General features: G+C 38.3%; 1 protein-coding gene across 2 annotated transcripts in view; it reads left to right on the top strand.

The window, feature by feature from the left end:
- Positions 1-285: 285 nt before the first annotated feature.
- The window catches only part of LOC129749185 (zinc finger protein jing homolog), a 313,131-nt gene continuing 294,329 nt past the window's right edge, over positions 286-19,087 (top strand). For both annotated transcript variants that reach the window (XM_055744113.1, XM_055744110.1), the window contains exon 1: positions 286-1,875. The gene's annotated coding sequence lies outside the window, so the exon portion shown is untranslated. The remainder of the gene's footprint in view (positions 1,876-19,087) is intronic.

The raw sequence follows: 19,087 nt of genomic DNA, 5'->3' as shown, positions 1-19,087 counted from the left end.
CGCCTTGCCGCTGTTATGATGTTATGTTGGTTGATCATCGCGGAGCATATCAGTTTTGCTGTTGATATGATTTCTCTGCATTTATGTTGAATTTTCTCTCTTTTTCGATTCCTCTCTCTCTTCAGTAAGGTTCTTGTGGGATTTAATCGGAATTTACCAACACTACTGATGCACTTTCAAAACTGAAGAGAAGATTGTTTGCTCTTGGTGTTTGACGATAGGAAGTTCTTGGTGTGAGCGTCGTCGTCGTCGTCTGGCGGCTAGCTAGTCTGCCTTGAACCTCCGACGGGTTGATGTCGTGTGTCCAGCAAACGTCGTCAACGCGCGCGTGTGATTCAATCGTCAATGTACTACTACTGTTTATTGCCCCATGTGAGGAGGGTGTATGCTAGACAGAGTTTCTTATCAATGCAATCGACTGCTGAAGGAAACGACGTGCCTCAAGGTTCTAGCTTGAGTCCCCTGTGCGGTGATGTTGAAAGTGTGTAACGCTCTCTCCGTCTCCATGTTTTGTCTCCGTACGAATGCGTGTATTATCTATTGTTCTACTGTCGCGTAAAATAAAAGACTGATTAATTAATAACAAACCGTATTAGGGAATGTCTATCTATAGGTGGTTCAATAGGAGTGCATCAATGTTTTTATTGAGACCGATACCACGACTACTACGACTATAGCGCTTAAATGCAACGACTACTGCCATCCTCGGTGTTATGTCCACCAGGGTTGCTGCGATAGAAATTCAGCGAATCGATCTCCGGCAGCCAGTTTGTTTTTAATGTGTACGTGCTTATGCTGCTTCCTTTGGCAGCATGTCTCTATGCTTGCTATGATGTTATATAAGCGATAGAGCTAACATCGCGTGAGGGGGTCGGGATTTGAAAGGTGCGGCGGGAAAAACGCTGCTGAAGAAGAGTAGTTGGAGAAAGAAGAGTTTGCATTCCCTACGGGAAGTTGAGTCGTTGAGCCGCGACAGGCAGGCAGGAGGTCGCGTGAGAGAGTTTTGACAAACGCAAGGCAAGAACGAGGAACGAACTCGGGAGAGATTCGAGGGATTGTCCTCGGCCCTGAGTGTGCGTACGTGCGCAGCCCTGAGTTCTTGGAAGCGGTTGCGAAGGGCGCGCGCCAGGCGGGTGTCCGGTTTCTCCGTTGTGTTGGTACGGTTCCCGACTTTGAAAAAGAATCTTCAGGCGCCGAGCCGGACCACGAAACCGGGTGCGTGGTGTTCCCGCAAAGTATCCGGGTGTTGGTGCACCAGGAAGAAGCCCTCCACCGTTTTGTGTTCGAGCACGTGGCTGTGTGCGTGTTGCATAGAAGAACGATCCAGGAGAGGAGTCCAGAAAACGAAGAAGCACCCCTGAAGAAGAAGAGGAGCAGGAAGAAAAATTCATGTTGGCTCGATTCCGACGACTGGGTAGCATTGGAAAATATGTTTTCCTATTGCGGTAAAGTCACGGGGCGTTCGGAATAGGAAATTGTACAAATTTCTCGGAATACAGTACGGTTTTAGTGAAAAAAGATATTCGCGTGTTTCGATTCTCGATAAACGAAATCCTTCCTCCTTCCGGCGGGCGCGACTTCCTGGGAATTTGTCTGGAGGCTCGAGAGCGAGTGTGCAGAAGAAGAAAAGTGCCATTTTCCGAGAAATTATTTCAAACGGATTAGATCCTGAGATTTCCCCCTTATTGTGGATAAATGTGTTCAAGTGACAAGTGAAAACTACTAAAGGAATCAACTGTTGTTAGGTGTTCTTTGCGACGATCCACCTTGAATTCAAAGTTCTTAACCACTTCAGGCGGATCAGTATGGATTATCAACGGAAGCTGTAAGAAAAGTAGCAGACCAATCGAATTCTGAGCCCAGAAGCTGAATAAGGTAACTACCCTTCAAAGTCTATCACAGTAGGTCTAGAAAACCGTATTCCTCAATGATGATTGTTTTCCATGGAAACCATGGGAAGCAGGAATCCCGCAGGTTTCTAGGATCGAAATCATAAAATGTCGAACATGCGGACATTTTCTCTTTCAGCGCCACATACATTTTTTTCTGTTTGAACCAGGAAAAAAACATTAAAAAGGTTGGCTGCCATCCGTCGAGTTCGGTTGAGGAGTATCGTCTCCACCATCATCATCATCACGATTCTCACCATCATCGCCGTCGTCGTCGCCGCTGTTTGCCACCGCCATAATCATTGGTCCAATCCCGAACCCAAACCGAGAAGAACCCTTAACTCGACCGACGACGACAAGAACACTGTGAGGCGACCAGGAGTAGCAATCATCCCGCATTGCATCGCATCCCGCTGAGCTCAGCTCGCTCTCGCTGGTTTCTACACCGTCCTAAACGAAAACAGAAAGGAGAATTCTGAACTCACAAAAAATAAACAAAAAAAAAGCAACTGGAACCCACCAACCAACCTTCTGCCCAACAACAACAACAACAACAACCCAAACTTTTTAACCACCCAAAACAAAAAAAAAAAACAAACGAAAAAAAGATTCCACAGATTTACTCCAAAAACCAGGCGGTGGTAGTTATTTGCCCGAAAAAAGTTCGGTGAATTTCGCTTCGACGACGAAGCTTCGGAAAAAGTTTCAACCCGGCAGCAGCAACCGGGAAAGGTGTGTATTCACTGTCAAAGTAGCAGCTTTGATAGATTGGTAGAAGGATGGATGGGATTGTTCCTGGAATCGATCTCCCCACCTCCTTTGACCGAAAACCCCAGATTTTTTTCCCTGGTGTTTCAATATTTTGAGTTTCCACTGAAGGCGGGGTATCGTCGGCGGGCTAATTCAGTCCGACTCCAAACCGAACTGTTGACGATGATGGTGTTTTCAATGATGATGATGGGGGGAAACCCTCTATTCGGGTGAAAAACTCAGTAGTCGGTGACTAGATAGATAGCGCACCGACGGAGTTTGTTTTGGCATTTTGGACACCAACCAGAAAACCCTGAAACAAGCTTCCTTCATCGGTTTCTTCGTAAAGAAGTTCGGTCGAAGGTGTCGCTTCTACTACAGTAGACCGCATTAGCAGAAATTCGGGGAGGGAAAGAAAGAGGGGTCATTGGGGTGACCATTTTTGGATGTTCTGTGTGGCCCTTCGGGGAAGAGTCGCACTTTAGCATCGGGTTTATCTGTCTCTTTCTCTGGTCGCTTGTAGTGATTAATTGGCCGTTTGGTGCGTGAGCAGGGGCTATTTGGTCGAATGTGCGTTTTGATTGGAAGTTTTGCGAAAAGACAACGATGATTACTTAGCCAAGTATTCCGATTTCGCATCTTCACAGTTAGGAATGGTTAAGGAATACCTCAATAAAAGTTTTCTGTTACACCCAAGCGACAATCTTGACCTTTGATGGTTTTAAAATAAGATATCAGGTTTTATAACGGGAATAAAGTGTTGATGCTGTAAAGCTCACCAGGATAGCTACAAAATCACTGTGAAATTTCTCTACAATATGAAAACATTTTACTTACTTACTTAATGATCCTGCGCCGATCCTCGATTCGGGTGAAAAACTCAGTAGTCGGTGACTAGATAGATAGCGCACCGACGGAGTTTGTTTTGGCATTTTGGACACCAACCAGAAAACCCTGAAACAACCTTCCTTCCTTGATTTCTTGGTAGAAGTTCGGTCGAAGCTGTCGCTTCTACTATTTACAGTAGACCGCATTAGCAGCAATTCGGGAAGGGAAAGAAAGAGTCATTGGGGTGACCATTTTCGGGTGTTTTGTGGGGCCCTTCGGGGAAGAGTCGCACTTTAGCATTGGGTTTATCTGTCTCTTTCTCTAGTTGCTTGTCGTGATTAATTGGCCGTTTGGTGCGTGAGCAGGTGCGATTTGGTCGAATGTGCGTTTTGATTGGAAGTTTTGCGAATAGACTACTATGATTACTAGCCAAGTATTCCGATTTTGCATCTTCTCAGTTAGGAATGGTTAAGAAATACCTCAATCAGAGTTTGCTGTTACACCCAAGCGACATTCTTTACCTTTAATGGTTTTAAAGTAAGAAGTCCGATTATATAACAGGAATAAAGTGTTTATGCTGTAAAGCTCACCAGGATAGCTACAAAATCACTGTGAAATTTCTCTACAATATGAAGGGATCAATCACTGTTATTTATGTTTGTAACTTAATTTATCAGCCTTTTCGGTAAAAAGTGATGTCCTTTTTAGTATGAAACAACTTATGATTATGATTTTTTCATAGACGGATAGAAAGTTAGAAGATATGAAAGATGGGGAAAATGATCAGGTAGAATTTATTTAGAAGCATTATCATCAAATAAAAAATTTGTGTTCGACACGGGCCTACTGCAATGAAGTGGTAGATAGTAAGGATAGTAAGGATTTCATTTCGTAGGCCAAGCGTGGTTCGCCCCACAAGCGAAAACTTGCAGTGCGAACGATCCTATTATGGTTTGAGACCACTTCCTTTTACAGGAAGTGGGAAAGGATCCTCTCTCAAAACAATAGAGAAATGATTGCATAACTCGAGAACCTACCAAGCAAATGGTACAAAATTTGGCATGGGGAAGTATTTGGGTATAAGGAATGTTTCTGTGATTATTTATCCCAGTGGGGTGATAGGGTGATACGGTCAAAATTTGGTCAAGGGAAAACGTGTGTAAATCGATGAAATCGTTTATTTAAAAAATCAAATTAAATTTATTTTTCAAGTTTAATTAGTATAATATTCAGGAAAAATATTCAGCTAGGCTTCCGCTTTTCCAAATCCGAATTGCCGGGCCTTACGCTTAACCCCTGCCATCAGATTTTGTACAGCCACCTTGTCCACCTTCTTCGCCGCAGAAAGCCAGTTTGCCTTGAACTGCTGCTCGTCCTCAGCAATTTTTTTGGTCTTCTTTAGGTTCCGCTTGACAATATCCCAGTATTTCTCAATTTGGCGGAGCTCTGGTGTGTTGGGAGAGTTCTTGTCCTTGGGAACCACCTGCACGTTGTTGGCGGCGTACCACTATATGGCCTTTTTACCGTAATGGCAAGACGCCAAATCCGGCCAAAACAGTACGGAACAACCGTGTTTCTTCAGGAAAGGCAGCAGACGTTTATTCAAACACTCTTTCACGTAAATTTCTTGGTCGACAGTCCCGGAAGCTATGAAAATGCTGCTTTTCAAGCCACAGCTACAGATGGCTTGCCAAACCAGATATTTCTTCGAGAACTTTGACAATTTCATGTGCTTGAAAATATCTGCTACTTTCCCCTTCCTTTTGCCGTATATAACTCCTGCCCCGGAAGCTGCTTGTAGTCGGCTTTGACGTAGGTTTCGTCGTCCATTACCACGCAGTCAAACTTTGTCAGCTTCGTCGTGTACAGCCTTCGGGATCGCGCTTTGGCCGTCGTATTTTGTTTATCATCGCGATTTGGAGTCACTACCTTCTTGAAAGTCGATAGTCCGGCTCGTTTTTTGGCTCGATGCACGGTTGTAGACGATACATCCAGCTTATTTGCGGCATCTCGGAGAGAGAGGTTAGGGTTTCGCTTGAAACTACCGCCAACTCTCTTTGTCGTCTCAGCGGCTTCCGGTTATCGATTTCCCCCCGATCCAGACTTTCAGGCTGTTGACAAACGCTCCCCAAACACTTTAATTACATTTGTAACGGTTGATTCGGTAACTTTTAGCGATTTTGCCAGCTTTGAATGCGAATAGCTCGGATTTTCGCGATGCGCGAGAAAAATTTTGATACGCTGCTTTTCTTCCTTGGACGGCATTTTGACAACTGAAGAGTGAATTCCAAAATCAAAATAGGAGCAACATTCTACACACACACACACACCTTTAAAATGAGGGGTGTTCAGGTTTTTTAAATGCAAAATTGAAAGAAATACGTCAAGTTGATATTGACCAAATTTTGACCGTATCACCTAAATTGGCGATAGATTTTAATACACCGGATAAAAATCGCCGTCGGATCTTGGAAGATGATCTTTAGGCCCAGCCTTACAAGATGCTAAGATTTCAAAACCTTTCGTATGAACAGAAGCAAGAGCGGGAAGAAAGGGCGAAGGCGCAGCTTATCCGCGCATGAAAAATTTGGAGAATATCGTGTTTTCTGCCGATGAATTCATCGCCGTGTAGCGGTTCGTCAAAAAACAGAACTACAGATTTTGGTTGCCAGAAAGATCACGAACCTATGTAAACGTAGTAAAGGCAACAAGACGAGAGAAATCTGTCTTATTAAAGTTCTGGGTCGGAATCGCCTGGTGAAGGTCAACCAAACACCCTGAAGAGGTGGTTAGATCAATCAATTTACGTATCGAAAATAGTTCAACGGCATGTCCTCGAACTGTGGACACGTTCCAATTTTGGTCGAAGTCTACTCCACAAAACATGACGGGTTGGAAGTTCTGAAGCGCCATCTGATTGAGTCCTGGGATAAAATACCACAAAAACCGCCTGCGGTCTATTTAGAGTATGTTACTTGAGCTTTTGCAGCGAGTGGTTAAGGACAAAAAATCGAAAGGCGCCAATGGATTTTGAAAATATGATCTGTTTTTATGTAAATGGTATTAAATTTGAAAGAAAAAGTTTTTGTTTTGATCAAATTATTTGTTAGTTCCAATGCCGGACCCTGTAATAGGGTACGATAAATGTTTCTTTGAATCTTTAGTGCCCATCTCTCCATCCAGTTGAGAGCTAGGAGAAAGAAGGAAACTGTTTAAGCAAAAGGAACCAAATTTGGCATGGGAAGGTATTTGAATACGCAAAATATGTCTATGGTTATTTGAGACCCCTCTCTTCTTCCATTGGGAAGATAAGAAGGGAGAAGTGGGTCTCCCATACAATTTTTACATTGCAAAACCCGAGAACTATTCGAGCTAATGGAGGGATTTTTTTTTATTATCTGATGAGTTTGCGCCGGGGGTCTTCAGATTTTCCCCAAAATTGAAAATTTGGTTTAATTTTATTGAATTTTTTTTATCTTTTACCGAAAATTTAAAGCAAATAATCTCTGACTGAATTAGTATTTGTCCATCAATTGTATTAACGAAAATTTTATCAATGCTTATACAATTAAAAATTGTACACTGCTGGAAATAAGTATAAAGACAAGCTGTATATAGGGAATTCTGTACTTTCCTGTGATTATTCAATTCAACACTTGTCCACGGTAGATTCATAGAAGAATGCCATTTCTTGAAATACAGTTGTTTCTCGAGATTCAAGCATTTTAAAATAAATATGCTCTAAAAACGGATTTTCGGGTTGGAAATAAGTATAAAGACAAAGGCTATTTTATTAGGAAAACACGTTTTTGCTGATATGATTTTCAAAAACAAAGGTCTTTAATAATGTGTAGCATCGCCTTTCTTGGCAATGACTTTTTGCAATCGTCGTGGAATAGAAGTTATGAAGCTCTTCAAAACGTTCGGATCCAGATAAGACCATTCGTCTTGAATCGCCATTTTAATTTGTCCAGCCGTTTCATAACTTCGGCCATGCTTGAAAATATTACGGGAGAGAAGCCCCCAAACGTTTTCGATCGGATTTAGATCCGGGCTGCAGGCTGGCCACTACAAAAGAGGGATGTTATGAAGTTCTAAGAAATCTTTCGTAGCTCTGAACGCATGGCAGGCACCTTTGTCTTGCTGGAAAACCATGCTTTCTCCCATAAAATTTTCCGAAATGGAACAAGAACTTCTTCTAATAACTGGCAATACATCTGTGAGTCCATCCGGGTAGAGATTAAACAAACAGGAGACTTTCCAGCCATGCTTATGCCGGCCCAGATCATGACAGATCCTCCATCAAAGTTTCGTTTCTCTCGCGTTGGCCTCTTCTGCCTCTTGTCGTACCAGCGGCTGCTGAAACCATCTGGCCCGTCTAGGTGGAACTTTTCTCGTCACTTAAAACAACGTATGACCACTCTTGGTCTCAAAATTGGTACTTTTCGGCAAAAGCAAAACGGGCTTTTGTGACAAGGAAGAAGTCTTGGTACAGGCGTTGTTTTGGTGAAGGAAACATTGGGATCGTCTTTGAGAACCTGCCGAATCCGACGCCTAGATACTGTCAGCTTCAACTCCGCCTTGATTTCCTCAGAAGACAGCTTTTGGTGGACCGCCAGTCGTTTTATTTTCCTCTAACACCTCGGCGTGAAGGAAGATGGACGTTCACATCGCTTCCATGTGGCATCTTTTTCGCCTAGCCCCAGATAATTATGCACCACACACAGTAAACGAAAATTACCGAGTTCTGTAATTTTATTACCGAAATTCTAACATGTGTAAATCGTTAAATTGTTCGGTAATTTTTTATGTAAAACATAAACGAACATCGGTAAATCGAATCTTCATTTACCGATGTTCGTTTATTTTTACCGAAAAAATTACCGATCAGTTTAACGATTTACACATGTTAGGATTTCGGTAAAAAAAATTACCGAACTCGGTAATTTTCGTTTACTGTGCATACTTACTCATACCAATCCTAATGCCGATTTTACGCAAGGTTAGCCCTTGTTTTCGAAGAGTATTTACTCTTCCCTTCCCATAATCGCTCAAAGGGCTATTTTTTGGCATTTTCCCGTAAATATCAAATAATATGAGAAAACCTTCACCAATGATGTTTTCTTTCTTTGTCACCATCAATTCACTTCGTATTGAGCAAAACTTTTCACTTTCAACGTAAAAAATATCCTCTGCGAGCGAAATTGAACAGAAGCAAACAGTTGTCTTTATACTTATTTCCAGGCGCAAAACGGAAATATTCATACTCTGACACGCACACATGCATTCTAACCCATTCTGACACACAGATAATATTCAAGTCACCACTACATTTACATTGACTAACATTCGATTGCAGTTGTTTACACTGTAAACGTAAGAGCAGTAAAACCTATGTTGTCTTTATACTTATTTCCAGTAGTGTAATATTAATGTTTACGTTTTCTGTTCTTGGAAACTGTTTAGTGATAGTAAAAACCCGGCACAAAAATCAGCTTAACTTATTTGTACGGATAATTGAGACTGCAAAGCCCGAAATTCATTTTCCAATTCAGCAACAAAATTAATTGAAAAATATGAAGCTAATACAGACAGCCAGCGAAAAAAGTGAGATTGAAATAAGATTAGCTTTTTTTTAAATCATGATGTAATTCGGAAAAGAAATCAGAAATTTGTACTCACACAAAATGTGCTACTGTGTCATATAAAACACTGGCCTGCTTTGATATGAGCTTGAAGTATTAATTTCTAAGCGTGTTAAAAAAAATAAAAAAAAATATGTGTACTGGTGTGTGTAGCGACATCTAATGGATGTATGGCCACCTACGATTTCAATTTGAAACTGCGATTGGAATTTTTACACACGGTTAGAACTCCAGCCCGATCTATGTTCTCTGTGCTAAAACCAATATATCTCTCTGGTTTCCCAACCGATTTCTACTAAATTTATAGTTTTTGAAATCTCGTAATGTAACTCAAATATGTTTCTCAGCCATTATTCAGCTACAATATTCAGGGTGGCCACTCAAAATCAATTTTTGATTTCCCGCATTTTTCCCGTTTTTTTCCCGTATGGTCTCACGAAATTCCCGGTTTTATACAACAGGAAATCAAACAAAATTCCGAATATTCGGGCATACTAAATTAACGATTTCGTTACCGTTATTGCTGTAATTCCCCCTGACATGTTGATTCTGTCGTGTACGATACGTTGGGCTGTCAGACTCTCGGTTTGGTTTTCAACTAGGCATTTCGCGTTAACGGAAAAGCCTCTTTCCATCGTCGCGTTGCCATGAGACAAAATTAGAATTTTCTTCAATAAGGTCGTCAAATTGAAGAACTCCTTTTACGGTTCGCCAATAAGTTCCTTTCAAAAAATGTCCAATGGTTGTGTTTTCTTCGATATCCCGAAATGATGTTTTTATTGAAGGTATTGCACATAATGTTCCGAATTCGTCTTTAATTTTATCGCCACAAGCTCTACTTAAGTGTTGCTTATCAACAAGTACTTCTAGACACAGGTCTAAACGTTTTTTGACAATACCTAGATAGTGTGCAAAAGGCTGCCCCAAATGTGTATGGGAAATTTCAAGCTTGTGCAATGTTATGCGCTGCAGGCTTAAATTGATCCTAGGCCTAGTAGAAGGTCTCATGCCAAATTTGAGCCGGATCGGATCACGGGAACTTTTTTATTTTAACTCGAATCGAAATGCAGTCTTCGGTTGAAATATTTTTCATAGTTTTGGATTTAAGAAAAACTGTTTTCAAAAGAAATCGGCTGAAGGGGACCAAAGTAATTCATGAAAAACTGGATTTTTGTGTTCCTCCCGAACAAAATGTCTCAAAATCCCATACAAACTTTAGGCTCGTTGTGCGACCCCTTCCGGTGATCCGAACTGACCCAAATTTGACATGAGACCGTGTTCTAGGCCTAGGATCAATTTAAGCCTGCAGCGCATAACTTTTTCAAATGTCGGGTCATTTGGGGCACTCTAGTGTGCAATTACATCGGGATTAAAGCTCAATAAATATTGAGTGATTGGATAAGACAAGGGAGATGGTATAGCCATTTTATTCGAAAATCCACAGTAAAACGAACGACAGCTATTTCTGAATACAAGGATCCTTGTCGTGACCAGACTCTTTTGCTTTCTTAATTACCGATTTAGTTGAGAATCTAATTTCTACGCTTCCAGGAGATAGAAGATTTATTTCTGAGAGTTCAATTCCAATAAGTGTTTTTGATTTTACGTTTAGTCGTTCAAGCTTTACAACTTTCTCCATCAATGCTCTTACAAGCCCGGTTAAATCATCGAAGAGAAACGGAACCATCGGTGCTTCTGTCTGATACTCGCGTAAAAAGGACTCAACAGTCGAAGCGGCCGTAACAAAAAAAACTCATTTTTGGTCCCAGAAAATTATCATCTACAGCTTTAGCAACAATGTCGCATTCCTTCGACCGGGAAATCGATGGAAAAGTCCGCTTAAAAATTGGATGGTTTTCCTTCTTGTTTTTTTAACCTCGCCGACAAACCGTTTGAGATACGGTAGCATTTTGGCAGCACGTTCTGCAACGCGTTCATTTTCCACCCAGCGAGGGTAACAAAATTTTAACGGAAATATAGCTGAACCCGTTACTGCAGTATAATCTGCCCTTCTAAGTGGAATGTTCTTGAACAGGCTATACAACGTCCTCAAAAATTTATCCGAATTCCATTCACTTTTCCTCAGTCCCTCCTTGAACGCTTTATGTACATTGTGAAGTCCACAGTTTCCAATGGTGAGAATCTCGTACGACGGATTCGAAACAAGCTCTTGAACCTCGCTAGTTATGTAGTTCCTTGAGCATTTTCAAATTTACTGCTGGACCATCCATGGAATACTGGATCACTCGTTTCAGTAGATCAGGATTTTTCGAAAAACATTGTTTCACGCCATTCAGAAGGTCATTCGAGCGCGTCGACGATAAGAATATAGAACTAATACACCTTGCTTCAATTAGGTTTGTGTTTTGATTCCAGAAGCGAACAGCAATATCCATTTGTTGCTTCTGCATAATTTTATTTAACGTTTCGTCAAATCCTAATACGAACTCGCAACAATTCTGTATTAAATGGAAAACTTCATTCAAAAAATAGAGAGCAATACCGTGTGGAATCAAATAGCTTATTTAAGTTCTTCCCATTTCTATTCGATTAGCAATCTGGCTGTTCGGTAACATTCTTTTATTGTTCAATGAAGCAAGTTCAAACTAATCGAAACCGATTTAGCTCGGCAGGAGGATTCGTTTCGACCTGGTAGAAATCGGCCGAAGTCAATTGGAAAGAGACTGGTGATCAACTGTCAATCCATTTCCACTTGTTTCGACCTATTTCGACTGAACTTCATTGAACAGATTTTCACTGAGTCAAAAATTCCCGACTTTTTGAAAAAAATCCCGGCTTTTTCCCGCTTTTTTCCCGTTGGATTTCAAATCCCGTCTTTTTCCCGCTTTTCCCGTTTTTCCCGGATGGGTGGCCACCCTGAATATTTCAGTTTTCCGTTATTCAAAGAATCACTTATTGTCCAAGAAAGCTCAAATTAGAAGCTATACGTTGCACATAAGGATATAGTTTTTCAATTTTATTAAAATCATGACAACTAAAAAACGTAAAAAAGTGGTGTAAAACCGTGCTTTTCAATCAATGCGTCCAAATTGTTTAAGTCACACCAGATGAATTTTGAAAAAAGGATTGAAAAGTGTACGTAGTTTGGCACATTTTTGCATTTTTAGATTGTCATAATACGAAACACATAATTTTTGACGAATTTTCAAAGGTAGATGGGCTGTATTTTAACCTTTTGTCGGTTTCGAATTTCTCAGATTTTAAGGGGGGGGTAGGGTCTAACACTTTCAAAAAATCGATTTTTTTATTTTTTTATTTTCTTATTGTAAAACATTTCAAGAATGTTGTGTCAAATTTTCAAGTCAATTGAAGCAAAACTGTAGAAGTTATAGGCCTTTATCTCCTCCTATCTAATACTGCAAGAAAGCAAGAGCAGAAGCTTCCAACGCGTTTTTCTCGAAAGCACATTTTTAAAGTCCGTGGACATCGTCATTTGAAAACTACTAATCCGATTCTTTTCAAATTTGGAACATAGTTTCTACATATAAAATACCAGACCCCAACGTTTTTCTTTTTTGATTTTTTTACTTTGGGGAGATTTTATAGGTGAAAAATGGCGGATTTTTAAGTGAAAAATCGTAGTTTTTACTTCAAACAGCCACAAAAATTTCATAAAAATATTTTTAAGTTAAATAAAAACGTTGGGGTCCAGAAAAACATCTATTAAAAATATTTTGCTCTGATTTTTTGAATTCAGATGATTCTGTGCTGAGATACAGTGTCCACCGCAAATCCTGTTTTCTAAAAGGCATCCTCGAAAATGCTCCGTCACCGGCTCATTTTTCAATATTTTTCTACGAAAAAATTACCAAATGTTCTTTTAACAATGCTTTGTATAATGCAAAAAATTTGAATACATTTGTTTGAACGATAGCTCTAGAAAAAATTCGTGAAAATGGTGTTTTTTTATACCCGTTAGACCCTACCCCCCCCTTAAAAGACTTAAATTCAACTTTGCACTGCAAATTTATTTTTATTATCACCAGAAAGATTATTTCATACCGATTCTAGTGGTGAAATTTTATAAACGCTGCGATATTTTACAAAAATATATCTATTGAAAGCAAAAATTGAAATGATTTTTACAAATTTCATTTATCTAAGAAAGATGTAGCAAAGTACATCGGATCAGTTTGTATAATTATAAAAAAATTCAATACCTTCGGCATATATTCATCGATCGATCTAAAATTTTGAGGATTGTTGAATGCATGCTTGAGCTTCATTTTTATGTTTAATTTGTTAAGATCGAATAATAGTCAAATGTTATATAAAACAATTATTTCATAAAATAACATAATCTTCATAGGGGTAATAGGGGGCAAAACAGGTATCCACGTAAAATGATTTTGAGTAGTTAAAAACCTTTCAACTTATTTCGGAAAGTTGCAATGCACCTCACCTCATGTTGTGAAAACACTAGGGCCGGCAAAATTAGACGGCAGATTTGAATAACCGATCAAATTTTCCGTAAAATAAGTAGTGTTTTAGGTTGGTTGTGATTGAAATTGGAAAAACATGCATTCTGCCCGTATTTCTTCAACGTTAATAAACTGTCATTTCTATTGAAAATTTTTCATGCAACGAAAATAACCAAAATAATTGCCATAACTACTACTTAATGATAACAGTTGCAGCTGAGCCAAGGGAAAAAAAGTAACACCACGAACCGCATTATGGAAGAAAAGCCCCCGTCAAAGGATAAGGAATAATTGTAAATTATGATTATTAAGCTTTATCCCTTTTTTTGCTTCGCCCCGCTTACCTTAGGGCCTTCGAAAAGGGCCGTCGTCAGTTGGTTTTTTCCCCAGCTCACCAGATTGGCAAAAAAAAGAAGTAGCATCCCAAAAAAAAGAAACCCCGAACACTGTCGATCCAGCTTCCAGAACCAGTAGCCACCATCAGCCGGTTGGCAACATTTTGATGGGATGTTATGATGATTAATATTGTTATGTTTTGTCTCCTTTTTTCCTCCACCTCCTCCAATCTTTTGGGTTTACTCGTTTGGCTTTGGAGGTTTTATTCACTTTACATGAAAATGATCGAAGTCCCACAATGTTGATTAATGTAATTGATGTTGCACTCTGTTTATGTTTCAGACATAGTACACTCCTAAGTGAGTGTCGTTTAATTACTAATGACAAGTGTGGTCTGGTTGATATTTCAATTTAGCATATAGTTTGATTTATTTGTGCAGAAAGACATAATTTTCGTACACTTTTGTCTTGAAGAAATAACTACAAAACATATATGTAGTAACCGTTCTTCAGTTCAACACAATTTTTCTCAATTTCACTTTAATCTCAATATTTTTAACTTTTCCGAATCACTACGAACTCTTTCAAACTTAGTACTACCTTCCGTTTTGAAATTCGAATCTAGAATGACAACCACAACATGCTTATCAACCGATCTCAAATTTCAGTTCACTCTTGGTCACTCAAGAACTCATGACTTTGTTTTTTTTTCAGTCGTCTCTCAGTAAACACTCTTAAACTGGCATAATCATATATAGTTTTAACTTAACTCATTTTAGCACTGTTCAAAATAACATAGTAAAGTATTGACATCTGAACCGACAAACCGGAGCATATTACGAAGACATTATCAAAGACTCATCTAAAAGTTGTTCTAATAAAAACTAAGTTATTTGAATGATAAACCAACATGAATACTAAACATCTGGCTATATCTACTACAATATACAAATTGACAACATACAACATATCGAAATTGAATCACACTGTTGAAAAATACTGGATAATGAAAATCTAATTCAAAGTTGTGCGAAAATTTTTATCATCCTCATCACTTTTTCTGTCAATTTTTCTGAAAAACGAACCAAATTTCCTAACTGGGAAACTCCCAGTTCAGAAAACTGGGCCGAAAATGTACAAAAACTTCCCAGTTCATCGGATTTTGATCGGAAAGAAATTACATGTTGAAAAAAAAAATTGTAAAAAAAATTTTCCCAGCTTAAAAAAATACTGTTTTAATACCAATAACCTCTTTGAACAATACAATGACGATTTCTTCCTTTCCGAATTCCAGTGATAACTTATCACTAATGCTATTGGCAGAAAAACAATCAAAAGCCATATGTTTTTCGAAATGTGTCTGGATAATTTAGTTCCTCTTTTCAAAACATCCCGAAATACTGCGAGAAAGGAAACATTGAACTTCCGACAGCAAACCGCATGCACGCAACATTTCGCCACCCGAAAACACAACAGGTTGACTTAAGCCTTCTGGACCTGGGACTTTTGATGCCGTCCATGAGCATAACCCATACAAAGAGACAAAAATGCTTCTAGCCAAAAGTGGTGAAACCAAATTTTTGGTTCTTTCTTACTCTCTTTTGGTTTCGCCAAAAAAACTGTATCATCCGTCTGTTGTGTTTCATGCGCATTTTTCCGTGTTCTTTTTTTTTGTATCTACCTTCTGGGGACTTGGTCCAAAAAGTCTCGCTTCGCGGTTACTGACCACAGAATGCTGACTGCTGGCTGGCCAAACCAGGGAAGTTATGCTCATTTAGGACTCTCGTTCGGGTTCCCCCGGGATATCGATTTCGGCAGTGAAACCGCGCGCAAAAACAGATGGTTGACAGGGTGGCTTCTGATATTTTTTTTCAATTTCAGGGAATTTGTTGCGTTTTCATCTTTTTTTTTTGCTTTTTTGGTTTCTGGGTTTCGTTTGTGGTTTCGGGAGTTTCAAATTGTATATTTTGGTGTCAGATTGCAAAAGTCCTATCGCCAAACGAAATTTTAGAGCAAATTGAAATAATTTGGATCATTTTCGTTTGAAGGGTATCATTTAACATCAAGATGGTTTCACTTACAAGAATCCATCGCATATTATTAAAAAATGGGAATTCTAACGACCTGTAACGCAACTTAGATTTGGGAAGTTTTTCCCCATTAACACAACCTCATAAAATAGAAGAATCGGATGAATCTAGGTTATATTTTAAAGCCACCCCCGGACAGAGGGAAGTCACACCATTATTGCTCTCGAGGGATCAACTTGGAAAGATTCAACGTTTCCATTTTCTTGGTCTAGTTACTCGAGAATCCGCATTTCGATGACAACGCGGGCTGTGCCACTTGATCGGAAGATATCCCACCCCAACAGATGAATCGTAAGATAAATAATTAGTGGGTATTAAATTACCACTTACTTCAGGGAGGCTGGGGTGGTCCATGTTATTTTTTGGGGGTGGGAAAATATATTTTTCCCCTCTTCCAGGATCAAATTTTAACGGAACTGGGGAAGCAAAAGAAGTTTTCCACCGTTCCTTTTCCATGGTGCACAGTGTAAGTATTGGTGTGAGTAATTAATTTTCTTTTACACAAAATTAACTTCGGATGAATGTTTTATTTCATTATTTTTGTCTCTACTCAAGATAACAATCGTTCTTAAGAACAGTTTTTTGAAAGCTTGAAATCCCATTCCATGTACGCTGATTTGCATTTAAAACTACCTAAAATTTAAATTTTTATTGAGACTTTAAAGTTTCAAGTGAAGCTATTTAGCCCTCACACGGGTCAAAAAATGATGTTTTTGAATTATTTTCGCATTAACTCCCGTTATTCAACTCACATAAGAAAAAATAAATATGCAGAAATGTTCGCAGATAGTCAAGGTGTGCAAAATATTGCTGAAAAATAAAAAGTTATGGTCAAATGAAAATTGACCTATAGTCACCCCTGGCCATAGGTCAAAAAGTTGGTTGGACATTATCTTTACGCATCTTATTCACGAAATGTAAATTTTAAATGAATAAACGTGGACTGACAATGCCTGGAATAACAGTGAGTTGTTTGGATGTCAATTCTAAACAGAATTTTCAAGAATTTAAGAATTAATACTGAATATTTCTGAGAAACACCTTGTAAAGTAAAAGATTAAGTTATTTGCCAGCTATCATTTGAAGAAAATTTAAATCGTTATTTTTAATATTAATTGAGATACATATATAAAAGAAAAAAAATTCATTTTAACCCAATGTTTTCCCCTAGACTAAGTTTGCCAATTTTTTTCAGCACGTATCCGAGCCGGAGAAATCCGGGAAATTTTATATGTAAAAACCTGTCAAGATTTTTCGACAGATTTTAAATTTTATTTAAGGTTTCCGAAAAACTTTCATGATTCAAGTACGTCTCGGTGGTCGAGTGGTTAGCGTGGTAAGACGGTAATCGCTGGTCCACTGATGGTATGGGTTCGATTCCCATCTCGGTGCTGGGTGTTAAATGTTAATATTAAGTTGTCCACGTCATTTATTCAGTCTGTAAAGCCTGAATCGGCTAAGACGGTGTATGTCTTTTAAAATATTTTTGTAAAACTTGCTCAAAATGATCCGTTTTGGAGGCATGAATGAAAAAATGTTAATACAAAGAAAATATATTTTTTTTGTTTGATTTGCCAAAATAAAGTGAAAAAATCGGGAAAATCCGGGCATTTTTCAATGAAATCCGAGATACCAGGCCGGACTGTTCCCAAAGTTTGTATTAAATATCCGGGTAAACCCGGATAAAACCGGTACATCTGGCAAACTTACCCTAGACTAAGCCTGCCAGATCGCTCGGTTTCATCCGGATTAGCCCAGATATATAATACATAATTTGGGGAAAGCCTGGTCCAGCCCGGTTGCCCAGATTTCGTTGAAAAAATCTCGGATTTATACACTTTACATATTTGCCAAAACAAAAAAAAAACTGTACTGTAAAATGTTTTATTTTTGAGCAAGTTTTATAAAAATACTCATAGACAGATTTTTGGAAACCAAAATTACGACTAAACACTAGTTGAAGAGTGTTGATGAAAAATAAATTCTCAGATTTAATTTGAGTAATTTTTAGGTTTTGACGAAATTTGCCCGAATATTGCACGGATTTTTGGTCGTCATTTTTGAAATCAAATGCCCAGATTTTGCCAGGTTTTTACAGAAAAAACCCTGATTTGTCCGGCCCGGATACGTACTGAAAAAATTCTGACAATCTTACCCTAGAACAAGACCCATAGACAAGATTGCCGAAATCACAGAAATATCTATAATTTCACAGAATTTCGAGCTAATTTCCATCACAGAATCTGTGTCTCAGAACACAGAATTTTGGAAATATTCACAGACTTCACAGGTTGTGCAAATTTAGAACATAGTTTTCAAAATTAAAATTTTTCGTGAAAATATGAATTTTAAATTTTTAGCTTTGAATTGAAAAATATGATGAAAATGGTAAAGCTATCTGATTTTTCTCAAATAAAATTTAAAAAATACCCAATTTGTCATAACTTTTCATAAGATTCATGAAAAAACAACACAGACAACCATAACAGAATTAAATTAAATTGATGTTAATTAAAATCTAAAATTAGCTCAATAAACAGTACAAAAAAATAATTCTCAATATAAAATAATTGGTTAATTATCTTCACAAAAGTTTGATCTGAAATATTTACAAAATTTAAAGTTCTCAAATTGCAAAAAAAATTGTGAAATTTGAAAAAGTTCAATGAAGAAATCTAAGTGACCCACAAAATGACACGCAAAATTTATTTAATACTTAAAAAAAGGTAGCTTAAGAATTTTGAAGGATAAAAATATTTTAATTCTTCAATTCATTCATTTTTTTTCTCTTGATTTAATGAATTTCCGATAATGAATGAAATATCCTCGAAACTTTCTTGGAAATCATTTGAGGTCCTTGGAGTTAAAAGGCTATAAGTGCATAAGAGCATGTTTCGAGAAAACACACTTTAAAATTGTTGTGTTCGGCCTTTTTCCATATATTTTTTGTCGAAAATTTGTATTTTTCTTTCGAACGTAAAAAAAGTTAAATAAGAATCTAAAAATCTGAAAAAAAAATCACGAAATATAATAAGAAATATGAAGATTTAGTTAAGCATTATTAACTCAAAATCGTTCATTTTTGCACTTATAGCCCTATCTTATTT

This window comes from Uranotaenia lowii, chromosome 2 (genome assembly GCF_029784155.1).
Source record: "Uranotaenia lowii strain MFRU-FL chromosome 2, ASM2978415v1, whole genome shotgun sequence".
Classification (NCBI taxonomy): domain Eukaryota; kingdom Metazoa; phylum Arthropoda; class Insecta; order Diptera; family Culicidae; genus Uranotaenia; species Uranotaenia lowii.
The sequence above is the reverse complement of the archived record's forward strand: the minus strand, read 5'-3'. Positions and strand labels throughout refer to the sequence as shown.